The sequence below is a fragment of the Cryptomeria japonica genome, chromosome 11 (genome assembly GCF_030272615.1).
Source record: "Cryptomeria japonica chromosome 11, Sugi_1.0, whole genome shotgun sequence".
In the NCBI taxonomy this organism is placed as follows: Eukaryota; Viridiplantae; Streptophyta; class Pinopsida; order Cupressales; family Cupressaceae; genus Cryptomeria; species Cryptomeria japonica.
In genome coordinates, this window is record NC_081415.1 from 52119319 (window position 1) to 52134768 (window position 15450).

Below are 15450 nucleotides of genomic sequence, written 5' to 3' on the forward strand. Positions count from 1 at the left end.
AACTCCATGCTCTATTGCTTTTGTCATGTACCCCAATCACATACCTTCCAATCTTGATTTCTCCATACTTGTAATTATGTTCTAGGCATATTATTTCCCTCTAGTTCTTACCCTAAAGATTAAACATTTATTGTGTTTATTTTTAAAAAAAAAATCATTTAGAAAAAAATAGAAATCCTTTTTTTGATAAATTAGATCCAAATTCATAATTGTAACAAACTTGAGGAACGTAATTGTATCTTGAATAAAACATTATTAGATGTATCATTCAATTGTTATCTTCAAATAAAAGTATTTTTTAATAATTATTTATAAAAATTCTTAAATTATGTGATATTACATAATTGTAAAACTATATATGACTCAGAAAAATACAGGTGCAAAACTGGATAATGCATCATGTTAGTCGCACACAGTTACAAGCAATGTTAGTCACCACATTGTGTTAGTCACACTCGAGGATACAAAAGGAAAGCATGAAGTGTTTCATTGGGATGGGCAAATGAACAAGGATGATACAAATCATTAACTTGGAGTTGCATTGGGTGAGTTGATCTAATCCGAAAAAAATATGGTTGCAGTTTGACTAACATGTCGTGTTAGTCGCACTCTATTGCATCGATATGCGCATAACACATCGTGTTATCACTATCGCTATTTCACAGTCAACCTTGTGCATTGACCAAAGGCCGTTGCGAAACAATGACAAGAAACATAGAGATGCACATAACATACCAGGTTTATTGCCATCGCCATTTCGCTGGGCAACACTTTATGTAGACTAAGGCAATCGAGAAACAACAAATGTGCATAACATGCAGGTTTTTGATCTTTGCCATTTCATTGACAATTCTCTACATTGACTAACGAGGGCTGCAAAAATATGAAAAGCGTATAACACGAAGGTTTTAGATTCTTCGGTATTTTGTAGGGAAACATTTTGTGTTGATCAAGGGAGCCGAGAAATAGAAAAAGCATATAATACGTAGGTTTTTGATTTTCACTATTTCGCAGTAAGGTTTATGCGCTGGCAAACATTGTTACCAAAACTGCGAAAGCGTATAACACACGTGTTATTGACTAACCGATCTTTTCGCCATTTCGTGGGTCAACTTTTTTTCTTTGACCAAGAGTTCTGTGAAACTGCGAAAGTATATAACCGGCGTGTTATTGATTGTCCTGTATTTTGAGGTAATGCATCATGCCGCCAAACTGCAACAAGAAAGTTTTTGCTATTTCGCGATGCGATGTGCATAACACGCGTGTTAGTCGACCTGCGAAACATATCAGCGCAACCCGTGAATCCAACGTGGATTTATTCCACACGTGGAACATTTGTGAACAAAAGGATTTGTTAATGTGTCCCACCATCCAAGTGGCTAAGTGACAAGAAAATGTTAGGTGGACAATAAAATCATTTTGATTGGTCCATGAAGCAAATAATGTTGTCATATCGAAGGAGATTTTTCAGCCTGAACAACCAATCAAATGGAGTAAATGCTTGGCAGAATTACAATTGATTTTTTTTTTTTTTTAAATGAGGCTATGTGCTCGAGACAGAGAGTTGTGTGCAAAGTCAAATCATCTATAGAGATTTTTGAACAAAGAAGAAAGAAGACATTTAATTTGGACAATTGTAGACAGAGACGAAGAGACAAAAAATATTTTTTTAATGGCTGGAACATTTTTGTAAAACATCGTTTGGAGGGAAAATTCTTAGGGTGTGTAGATGACCAAAAATGTAATAGAGTGAAAAAGTGAATGAGTGGAGAGTGTAACAAAGGAAGTGTGTGCAAGCAAAGAAAGAAGTTCTGCAAAAAACAGAGGTTACAGAACAAAGAAAAGTGAAGAAATAGAGTGTGCAGAAAAGTGGTTTTCGTGGGTGCGCATAACACGATGTCTGAGAGTCAATAACATCGCAAAAAATTTTGTATGCAGAGTGTAGACATATAAAAATGACCATATTACTAAATGAATATCTTATGTTCATTCCTCTATTTAATTAAATCCAATTTAATTGAATCACTCACATTCCTCTATTTAATTAAGTAAATTACTCAATTTATTTAAATTAAATTCACTAAACCTCTTTTACCATTTAATAGGATAAATCATTTTATTCAATTAAATCCCTTCTATCCACTTTTTAATTAAATTCAAATTTAATTAAATAGTTTACCCTAAATTGAATAAATCTAATTTATTCAATTTCCCAAATTGCAACCAAATTGAATTAAATTAACTTTATTTCAATTAAATCCTATTATTTCTCCATCCACTTGCAAAATCCTACATCTCCCACTTGCCTCCTAAACCCTATTCCTAACCCCCTTCTAGACTCTTCTAATCACTTCTAAATTAGCCTAACCCATCTCCTAAATATTGTCACATCCCTAAGCAAGGGGAAGTCACTTCTCAAACCCTCAAAGTCTTTGAAAACCATTAAAGGCTTCAACAACTTAACTTTGAAAGTCTTCTAAACCATTAATGGTTAACTCAACCCTCCAACATGATTAAAGACTTTCTCTAAACTCAACCTCCATGTAACCCAAGGGTCTCATCAAGCATTTATTGCTTTGACCATGGTTATTCCTTAATCCTTTGCACAAGAGTTTATCCTTTGGGTAAAAGCTTTATCCAATGGGTAATCCTAACGTAACCTTAACCCTTACCCCCTAAGGTAACCATTAGGTCTTCTCAAGCATTTAATGCTTCTTACATCTCCTCTCAACCAACCCTGTGTTGCCAATTGTCACCAATTCATTGGTGAAAATTGTGAACATGGATTGAGCAACTTTCAAACTCAACCCTTGATTAACTCTTTCAATCCTGGCCATCTATTGCCCTATTTTGGCTATAAATAGAGCTCTCATTCCTCCATTTTGATATATGCAAGCTCTTTGTATCATACTTATGCTCAATTTTTATCACATTTAGTCTCTCTCTTTGCAAATAAGAATTAATCTAATAATCATTTTAGATTGCTTCTTTTATCAATAGCTTAACTATATAACTAGTATATCATGTTAGGATAGTATCACTACTAATCTTATCATCTTATAATCTAGTTCATTTCATTTGTAGGATCATGCATAGATAGGTTTGATTCTCATGTTAAAATCAACCAAAGCATCCCTCGTTCTTGCATTTGTCATCCCTGAACCACTTTGCTCAGTGATTTGAGAGCAGAGAAATTGGTTTGAGGGACCTTGTGAGATAGAGAACCATGGAACCAACCTTGGAAGTTGAGTCATCCTTCATGACTCCATAGCTTGCACCAAGATGTCCTGTGGGTGTGTGGACAAGTCTCCTTGGGCTTCATTTTTCGCATTTTAAGTTCTATTGACCCGCTTTTCCCGCACACACAGAGTAATCAGAAGGTGAAGAGGAGATAAGTGGCAGCTGAAAGAAAGAGTAGAGAGAAGAAAATAAAGGACTAAGAAGGCAAAGCAAAGAAGGTGTGAAAGGTGCAAGAAAGGAGTGATGAAGTTAAGTAAAATAAAGGATACACATTAGAGCACAAAAGAGGCACATAGAAGAAAATCCAAAATATCTACAGTAAATATTATATAGAGGGCGTGTGTGTGTTGAATAGAGAAGAGAAGAGCAGAGAAGAAAGAAGAAGTTTGAAGGAGAGAAGAATGCAAACTGTTTTCATTCCTTGCTTGGTAGACGATCTAGTAGGAACCAGAGCTATGAACTAGTGAGGTCACATACATGGAACCAAATCTCCAATATAAACACTCAATAACAACACCCTAGTGAGGTTTGTGAGCCTTGATGACAAGAACAACAATATCACAACATAATTATCACACTATGCCGATACCAAAATGTGTCAATTTAATTGCCAACAAGTACTTGTGAGGGTTTATTCTAGACATGCAATGAAAAGGGGGAACCTGACCTGAATCGACATAATTTTAGGCACATCCATCCATGGATCAAAGTGCACAAACTAGAAGTTTAGGAATGTGCTACTAAAGCCCATAAATCAGTGGCTGCATGGAAAGATCAAATGACCACACAACAACAGTTCAAACATGGATATTTTGGACCCCTAAATAGAGGAAATAATGAACAACTAACTATGGCATGCTTCATTAATGCATTGATGGAGTGAATCATTTCCCTCACTTAATTTGTGTTGAAGAAATTCACAAGTGTAGCACCTCAATAGACAATACACATCGGGTGCAACAAAGGAAGATGATAGAGGACGAAAACCTTAGAGAAAAGAACTGAGGGCAGAGAGCAGATAGAACAGAGAACATAAGTGAGCATCAAAGACCAAAGATGAAAGAGTAGAGAGTCGAGGCAGATAATATAGTGGGTTAGTCACACAGAGTGGGGCAGAGAAAAGGATTGAATCAAGCAGAGATCAAAGAGTTGTATGCATAAATAAAAAGAGACCAAAAGGAAAAGGGAAAAACCTGTATGCAGAAATGAGTTAAGCCATTCTCAGGTGTAGATTACATAGTGAGTTACAAAACCGCATTTGTAACAAGGTGCTTATATGTTATTGAATATTTCTTTATTGTGATCATCTGAGTGGGTGCTTAGATAGGGGGTTTGTGCTCCTTTGGGTTGGTGCCCATAAAGCTAGGGGTTGGTGCTCCTCTGGGTTAGTTCCCATAAAAGTTGTAATCAATTTTTCATTGTGAGGTTGGATTGGAGCAGTAGACTCCAACAACATTTCTCACTGAGTTTTTTCCCCACTATGATTTTTCCTTGTATCTTTGGTGTTATGCGTTTCCCTTGTGTGTGTGTGCAAATGAGTTGAACATATTTGCCCATAAGTTTCTTGATGCTTGTTGTTAGAGCTTTGATTGTTTATAATGGTTGCATGACTTCTGTGATTAATGTTTTAATCATTCAAATAGTTCAAGTTTTTTTTTATTACCATTGATTCACCCCCTTATCAGTGGTCCATTTTTGTTCATCAATGGTTAATTAAATACCTCTTATTCGTCATCTTGAAGACAAAACTCATCGTGCTAGCATAGTATAACTTTCCCCTTTAGAGTATTGAAGAATAGATATGCAGTCTATGCTAATAACTCAAGATATAATTATTTAAAAATATATGCGTATCTTGTTATTTCAGACATACATATGTTGGGTAGTCAATCAATGAGGGTATATAAAATCAATGAGGATATGTAAGGGTGCTACAATAGGGCTTCTAAATCTAAGAGCATAATAAATACAAATTCTTGGACTAAACCAATAATGTGGAAACATGGTAAAAATCATCTCTTTGAACAATTTCATCATTCATAAGCAAATATTTCCTTGCTTCTCTTTCTTAATGATCTATATAATTCCTCTAAATGTAGTTATTCTTTAATAGCTAATTGGTTAGTACATTCTAGGGCATATATGATGTTAAGATGCATATTTCATAAAAAATTTTAATTACATTTTTAGTGTTTTTCTTATATACTTTGATTCATGATGTCTATAATTTTAAAATGATAATATTATGTAACATAATGATATAATATGAAACTAGTATGATAAAATTGTATGTTATTTTTTGTGTTTTTGTTGTTGGTTCTTAACTTTATTACATGTAAAATTAGAATTTGAAGGATGTAGAACCTTGCACAAAGAGGGATTTTTGATGCTTAATGGTTGGATGATAACACAATTGCAACAAGATTGATAGAATCAAACCACAACACAAGGGGACAAACAACACCAAACCTTGAACTAGAAAATCTCATAAATTTGACCTTGGCGTGGGATTAAAATACATGCTTTAGAAGACCATTCTCCCTTCTTTGTGAAATGGTTCATGAAACTTCATTATCAAGGTCCTTAGGTTGAGGAGAGAGATGAGAGAAATTACTCTTTGAGGCCTGAAGCAAGGAGAATACATGAAAGGAGTGCTTGATTGGGGAGGCCAATCCCCAAGTTGAAGACACAACACAAAATAAAGGAGGCATTCTCACACCAACCACCAAGTTTTTGATTCTTTTTATATACATGCACATTATACCATCTACATTCATTTATTTAACCACTATTATGGTACGATACATAACAATTACATTACATCATTTACTCTAGGCCAAATCATCATACATAACTAGTGTTGTTTGAATCTTCAAGGTCTTCAAGATCATCTAAGGCTCTTCAATTGGTCTAATTGGGAAGGAATATCGTAAGATGAACCTAACAATAGATAGATCCTCCTTTTCCCCATCCATCAATAAAATTGGAGAGGTCAAGGATATACACCATAGTCTATTTAGTATTAGGTACCTCACAAGCATTATATTAGATCTACATACAAAATCATTTGATTGCTTGGTTTAGTTTATTAAATAAAGTTTAATTGATATGATCAAGGCTTTGGGTTTCATGGGTTGTAAAGTACCTCATAGAGATATGTTTAGGCTCAATAGATGACCTTTTAGCTCATTGATTTGTAGCATTTATAATTTATACTATTATCATTTGAGCCTAACCTTATAAAAAACTTAATATTGTAGAGTTAGGCTTGACATTTGTTAAGAACCTAACAATTTCATAGAGCATACCTTTCTACAAATTTTACTACTATTGAAAGGTTCTTGATTTCCAAATCTTAGTTTAGCTCATAGTACTTATATGTGTTGTACACATAGGATAGTGCAAGTAATATATATGCATCTATATTCTACCTATCCTCTTTGTACTTCCTTTTTGGGAAAGGTGTTGTACAACTCACTTATAACATTTGGTTGTTGTACTTGGTGGAAAGATGCTACTATTTACCATTTGATTGTTAATGCTTTGGACTTAGATTTTGCTAGCTCCTCTCATGAGGATGATGTATCCTCTCGAGATGAAGTGCCTCTCACTGCTGTTGAACCTTCTACTGATTCTCTCGCCACTGTTGCTATTACTCCCGTTCTACAACCTATTCTACTTTTGTTTTACTTTCTTCTCGTGCTTCTTTGCCTTGACAACCTATTACTGTACCTTCTATTGATGCTGCTACTTCTACTGTCTCTGCTCCTGCTACTGCTCCTCTGCAACAGTCTATCATTATTTCACAACACCTTATTGCGGTTGGTTCTACAACAACACTTTGTGATTACTTTTGATTACAACCTTGCGGAATCACTCCCGCTTGATCTCTCTCTTAATGGTCCTAATGATTGTATCACCCGGATTGTGGTTCATTGCAGGCGAAAGGGGAGGTCCTCCCCCCTTTTTCAAACCTCTCCCTATCAAGGTTGGGGTGTCTCTACCCTTCCTTGAGTTGGGGCTGGTTAGTATTTTTTTTGGTTTGACAAGCTTTCCCGTTTTCCTGTCTGACCTAGTTGTTGGGGGGTTTGCTCACTTGGTTAGCTTTTCTCATTGCTCACGGGCTATTGTATAAGGGTCAGCACCCATATTTTGCTATTTATTAATAAAAAACATTTGGTTGTTGTAAGATATGGTCCACCTAGGGTGAGACACCACACTTGTTTAGATTGTTATTCTCTTAGGTAATTATTTTAATATTGATAAATGAGTTTGAAAGGGCTTGAACCCTTATACAAAAAAAAAATTTAAATATAAATGAAACATGTACCATGAGTAAAGGGACAAACAAAATCACTCAAGAAGACAAAAGTGAGATGCAATAGTAACCAAGCTACTAAAAATAGACAATCAAAAGATAAGCCTAGGATCCTTGGCATCCGAACTATATAATACCAAACCCTACTCTAATTATTCTCACACCCTTCACTCTAGTATGAGTTTGGAAGGCAAATTTAGGAATACCTTGTTACAAGATACATTCATGGAAGGTAAAATGTCACCTCGAGCAATTGGATTGGATAAGACAAAGGGAGATAACATTAGTATTACCTTGAAAGTGACTTTCTGAGGTAAATAGCAATGATTTTTGGGAAACTATTGATGGTTTTTTTTTTGTTTCTCTTGTTTATTTATTGAGTTATTGGGTTGAGGTTTTGATAGAATAGAGTTAGTTTTAGCAATAAGGAAGTAATTTTGGAATCTAAAATAAGGGAATAGATCTTTAGAGGAAGTGAACTCATTATGTTTTTAATCACCTTTTTGTGTTAATATGGTGGTCAATAATATAATATAGTTGGGATTTTTCCTAAAAGCGTTTCTCAAGGTAAATCTAAAGGTTTCTATATGTGCATTCTTTGTTTTGTCATTCTATTACACTAGTTGTGTATTTTGTGACCTATCAAACATCATTTTTTTTAAGATTATCCATAATTTCCTAATGTTTGGTATTCAAGTATTGGATTATTTAGATCTATTGGGAAGATGAAATTTTGTCCCTATGATAATCTTTGCTTGAGTAGGGGTGGAAGCATAAAAACCTATTGCACTTGTGGGACACACGTTGGTTTAATTTTTTTTGTAAAGTAGTATGCCTCAATCTTAGAAGACAAGGAAATTAGATTTAGCTCATTGTAGATGACATTCTTGAAATTTACATGTACCCCTTAAAAATATCATGTGGAACCCTTTACTCTCCAACCCATATGGAAGTTAGACACAAATAGTTGATTCAAACCATATTTTTCATGATAACAAAGTCATTGTGCTATGGAATTTGATAAGAATGTAACCTTAGAGTAAGCTTTCCAAAAAAAATGTATTTCTATTTTTTATTTGTTATTTTCTAATCAAAATAGATTCATTAGAAAAGTAAAAATAACTATACTCAAAATATGGAACAATAATAAACGATGTTTTTTTTCCTGAAAAGTAATTATGCTCTTCCTATTGATGTTGTTATTTCAATTAAAAACTTAATGTTTGGATAGATACAAAAATAATTATGTGATGTGGGAGAATACATGTCTAAATTAATATTTATTTTTAATTTACAAAGTAATAATAAATTAAATATGTAACAACATAGTAGAAAAAATGCATTCTAATTATTAATTTGTTTTTTTAATTATAAAAGCAACAAACTATGGGTCCCGACCTTATAAAAAAATGTGCCCTAGATATTAATTCATTTTTGATTAAAGAAGAAACAAAAACAAGGGTGTTGACCCTTAATACATCAACCCATAGGTGGTAAAGACAACTGTCAAGGGTATAAAACCTATAAAAAACAAGGCCAGACAAGAAAACAAGACCATGTCAACCCATAAACAACCCAAGACCCAACTCAAGAATGGGGGGGAACACCCAAACCATGACCAAGAGGGTTTTGGGGAGTGGGAGAAGATTTCCCTTTTCATCTACAAAAAACCATAGTCCGGGAAATTTAATCATTAGGCTCAAAAAAAGGAGAGTTAGGTAGGGAGGGACCCACAAAAGGTTGATCAGTAGCAATAACAGGGGGTGAAAAAACATCAGGATGTTGCAGAACTTCATGAGCAGAAATGGCCTGAGGAGAACAACACTATAGATCCAATGAAGGGGTCGTAGAGATAGAGGATGCAACAATTGAAGAAGTGAGAGGGTCTGAAGCATCAACAACAAAATCATCTTGATAGAAGGCGCCATCCTCTTGACAGGAGCCCATAGAGTTAAGAGTTTGAAGCATTGATCGTTAGGTGTCTAGCAATAACATCTTTCCACTATGTAGCAACACCTTTGTGTCGAGACAACAAACAATCTGAAGCAAGATGACTCATAGTGAAGCATCTCTGACAATGAAAGGGGAGGCCCTCAAAATCCAATGGTTGGGTCTAGGGCTTGTCCCCAACCATTAAAACCACATCTCGAGGGAGAGGCGCAAAAATGTCAATATCCAATAAGATGCAATAAAAAGTGGAGTGGTCCATAGAAGAGGTAGCATCGTCAACCTTTAAGAAATTCCCAATAGAGTTTCCAATGGCCTCATAACAATAATGCTCCCAAAAATGAAGGGGGAGATTAGGAAGGTAGATCCAAACTGGACACACATTAAGAGGTTCAATAAAAAGGTTGAAAAAAGTTGTCCAGGATTTAACGGAGAGAGAGTGGTCCCCCAGGACCACAACATGGCCAAAATTAGGTCCCGATCATGAGAGGAGGTAAAGGAAGCAATAAATCACCCCTTGGCATAGGGAAAAAGCTCAATGCTATGCACGACCAAAGGCTTCCACGAGTCAATTACCCAATGATGAAGGTCCGAAAGAGAAGGCCAAAAACTAGCAAATTTGCACATTGGGGTGTAGTGTTGGTATAAGTCGATGTTATCAATGGCGTCTTGTCCACAAACCACCACCAAGGAGGATTTGGCATAGGGAAGAGGTTGGATCCCCCTCGAGGGATGCACTGCAGAACAAGCCACATGAGAAAAGCTACGTCGACTTGTGGAAAAGGTTTTTGGAGAACCCACAACATCACCAACAACATCTGTAAAGGGGGGGCATCGATGATCAACACGGAGGCCTCCAACCCATATGCAATGACAACACCAGAAGTGGAAACCCCCATGGGAGCATCCAAGTTGGGGGGGGGGGGAAGTCACGACAAGGGTGGTTTGGGAGTTCAAAAACACTTGGGCAGGAGAGCCATTGGTAGGGAGAGCCATTTTTTGTTAATAATATAGTCTTTAAAAATTATCAAGACATTTTATTTCTACCATAAGTTATGCGTCACAAAAATAAGAATCACTTCATTAACACATATTTAAAACATGAGATAATTTAAAAAAAAAAAAATTGCATAGGAGATATCACAAATCATTAGTTTATATTATCTTTAAATTATTTATTGTTTTCTTTCCGTAATTGAGATAAAATGATTATTTAAAAAAATTGATTATTTAAAAGTTGTACATAACTATATGCTATCACCTTACTAGGGATTTATGTAGGTGATCGAAGGTAAATTTGGTGTTTGTATATATGCTTGTTTTAACTTTTTATTATGCTAGCAATAATTTTAGATTCCATTACCTATTCAACATAGTTCTTCTCATAATACTATTGGTGATTTCCTCACATTTGGGATTTGGAAAACCACTCCTTATGAGTCATGAATATAAGCTCTTGAACTTACTATACATGCTTCAACATATACATGAATACTTGATGATGTCATAAAAGCATCTTTATTTATCTTCTTCATTGGAGGATTTTAAATATAAAGAAGAAATATCATTTGTTACTTTACCTTTATTGGTCTTCTTAAACTTTCATTCCTTTTTGAAATGTCTAGATTCTCATAGTTCCAATACTTTACCTGAGACTTTCCAAGAGATTTAAATCTTTTATCTCCAGTCTCATTATTTCCTTTCTCTAAAAAATTATGTGACTTAAGTAGTGCCATCCATGTACTTTCTTTTCATTTATTTTAATAATGGTGTAAATACAACTTCAAGTTGTTATTTTATATAAATACTGCTTGTTTCCATAAAAATATTATCCCATAAACCATACAAAGAACCAAGAAAGGTTATACACTTATCTTCTTCATTAACACACACACACACACACACACACACACACACACATGGATTCTAAATAACATAACACCATATGTAAACCATTTATATGATGCATCACAATCTCCTAATAACTACTTCTTAGAGAATACAATTTATTTCTTAAGAGAATCTTGTTAACAAGAGATTTTGTTGAAGTTGACAAAATAACTTCACAGTAGCAAGAACATTTTGCAACACTATAGAACCTTCTAGAAGAGAGAAGAAAGAAATAATTGCCACGATCACATAGCTTGAGACACAAGTAAATTCATCAAATAGAAACTAATTCTATATGAAAATGATGCCAAAGAGAAATTAGATAATTAGAGTACTTGTTCACACAAAAACCCCCACTTAAGTGCAATTTATGATGAAAACAAGGAAAAACCAAAGAAAGAAAATATAAAAAGAAAAACATGTGAAGGAAGGAGGCTCAAAATGATACCCCAAGGACAACATACTTCCCCTCAAGAATTGATAGTAAAAAGATAATGAGATGATGGCAAATGTTAAGTGAAGATGTTTGCAACCTACTATTTAGTAGACATATACTTCAAGCTTTGAGAATACCATCATGAATGGAGTACTGAATGAAGTGTATGTGGATCTCAACATTCCTTGTCTATTGATCCTCCATGGAGTTATAAGTAATTTGCATGGTATTCTGATTATCAGACTAAAGAATATTGAGATGAACACGAGGAAAACTAAGCTTGGTCATCAATTGGTGAAGTTAAAGAAACTTTTTATCAACAATGGTTGCTTCTTGATACTTAGTCTTTGTAGATGATAATGAAATAACTAATTGGTTCTTGTAAGATGATGTAGCTAGACTAGAACCAAGAAAATATAAAAGCTTAGAAGTATAATTTTAATCATCAACATTACGAGTCAAATCTAAGTTAGTGGACATCACAATTCAAGAAACTCTTAACAAGTAGTGAATGTTAAAATGTGAAGTTATTTATATGTAACTCAAAATACGCTTGAATTCCCTATAGTGAATATTATAAGGATCTTGAGAGAAATGAGAGACAAGGAAAACTACCCAATAAGCATCTTGACAATTATGTCAAGTACAAGATATTTCCAGCCAGCTATTGATACAATGTAGCATCAACTCTAGGTGTGCAATTGGTAAAAAATATGACACTTGACTAAAATGGAATGGTGAAATGAGTGAAGTAAACCATGCAAATATTGTGAAGAAAATCAAGAGCATACCTTTGCTAGAAACAATAAAAAAATTGTCCATCTTCTCATATCAACTTTGGAGGCTTGTTTAATACCATAAAGATACAAATAAGCCTACAAACAAGTGAATAATCTTGCAAAAAAATTCTAGGTTGTTCCATATAGATCTCGTCTTGAAGATCACCAAGAAAAAAATAAGTTTGTACTTCGATTCAATATTGTTAATAGGAGCAAAAATATCATACTAGTTAATACTATCCACTTGTGACAATACCTTGGACACAAGATTTTCCTCGTAGTTATCAATGGACCCATATATTTTATGTTTGGATTGATAGATTCACACTTACAATGAACCAATTTTCTTCTCTTAGGAAGAGATACATGGAACCCATGTGTGATTATTCATCAAAGAAGAATAATACTCTTACAGAACACATATTTAGTATTGAGAGGGGGGGTGGTGAATCGGTAGTAAATAAAACTTACAATTTTATCCAATTAAATATTTTTATAAAATTGCTTTTAAATTTAAACTGAAACCATAATACAAAGCAATCACACATTGAACACGTGCACAAGATTTGACGTGGAAACCCAAGATGGAAAAAACCACGGCGAGTAACTTGCTAGGGTTTACTGTCCTAATCCAGCCTCACAGATAAAACAATTACTATCTTTAAGGACACCAACCCTAAGAAGTCACCAAACCCCTATCTCAAGAGCACCAACTCTTTCAATACCCTAACTCCACAATTTGAGCACCAACTCATCTCTTCTAACAACATCAACTATACCAGTAAGATGATTACACAATATTACTTATTCCAACTTAAAATATCACGAAGTATACAAGAATAAACTATTTATGGTCTGACTGCCTTTAACCTTCCATTATGTTTTACAATGTTGCACATACATAAACTCTGCAAATCTTATCTAGAAAACTGCTATCTTTCACAAAACCATTAGTCTGTGACAGAAACTTGCAAAACTTCTTCTGAATTTTATCATCTTTAAACAATATGATGCCTCAATATATTTTTGATCAAACTGAAGAGAAAATGATTAACACTTATAGAGATCAAACTGAATATCAAATGTTTCTATAAATATGCAAGGTGAAGTACTGAACCAGACAACACATATCTTTAAAAGCCTGCAAGATGATGCACTAAAACAGATAGACCAACTTGAAAGTTCAAGATGTCTCTGTATGTCTAAAAGAATAACGTACAAAGATAAATATGAGAACACCCTATCAAGCCTGCAAGATGATACATTGAAATAGCTATACCAATTTGAAAGTTCAAGATGTCTCTATATGTCTGAAAGAATAATGTACAAAAGATAAATCTGAGAACACCCTATCTTCGAATTCTGAAGCACAATATTCTAACTGATCGAGAAGTTAATAATCAAAAACTTTAAGGCACAGTGTTATTCCAAGATTAACAACTGAAGTCATTATTGTTACTGTAGTAGTATTGTAGATGTATGTGAATGAAAACATCAATCACAAAAGAACATTTTAGAATGTATACCTACTGAAACAAATCACAAAACCATTTTTCTGTAAACTACTTTTAGAATTACATATCCCTTACTTTCATCTCCAAGCTTCACTACTGCCATTAATGTCTTCTTCCTCTTTACATCTTTATTACATATCTTTGCTCCTTTGAATTTAAGTGTTTTTCTTAAATATTACAATTATTAAGTATTGGCTTTTCATACATCATACAATGCTTTGCATAATAATCTTTTCACTTCACAACTTCCCAAAACATATTCCTCATCTTCTTAAAAACTTGATTCTCTTGGATGGCTGAAGCTATTCTGGTTCCAAAACAGATCTTTCGTACAACGTGATAGCGATGTGTCAGTCAATCGCAACTGTTTGTTGCAAAATCGACAGTGTAAAACGTGTGCCTAATACGCGTGTTAGTCAATCTGTTCTACCGTTTTGAAGCCAGAATAGACGCGTCCCTCTTAGATGCTATAAATAAAGCATTTTTCAGTTTGCAAATCAGTTTAATAAGTTACAAGTTATTATGTTAACTACTAACTAACCATTTCATGAGCACCTTAATAATTTAGTTCAAGACTTTCGAATCATTAAAACTTAGAGCCCAAATTCATAATATTTAGAAGATATAACAATCTTTAGATTTTCAATGGCAGATAATTTAGGAACAACTATAACTGTGATATAGTTTAGGAAGAGTTTGGGGAACAGTTATAACCACAACCTCCAACCATTAATAATGTCTCTATAAACATAAAATGCAAGTTCATGCTACAATTTGATAAATACATTAATGATGCTGCTTATTATTGTTGCCATTCTAATGTTTCTTTAAGATAAAGACATGGCCTACTATATTGAGGTGACGAGAACATTAATTCGTTGAGTTTTGTTTGGTCTTTCAATTTTCACTTTGGTATGTTCAAATTATTACTGATTTTTTTTTCAGATTTGATCTTGTCTTGATGCACAGATAGAAATTAGGAAGCCATTGACATCAATGAAAAACATGCCAACACCTCTACCATAACTATCAGAACACATTTGCTGTTGCACCAAAAAATCAACCTATTAATTCTCGTTACAAACCTTAGAGAGAAAAAGATCCATGGGAGGATGTTATTCCATGTCTTGAATTTGAATGGGGACACTGGCGATTAGTCCAACAACCCTTCCTCAATGTCACATGAGGGGATTAGAACTTGTGACCCAACTTTGATACCATTTGTTGAACTCTTTTGGATGCTAAGAGGGGAGGGGGGGTGGGCGGGCTGAATCAACATATATTAATACTTAACAAATTTACCTATTTTGGTACACTATTCATTCC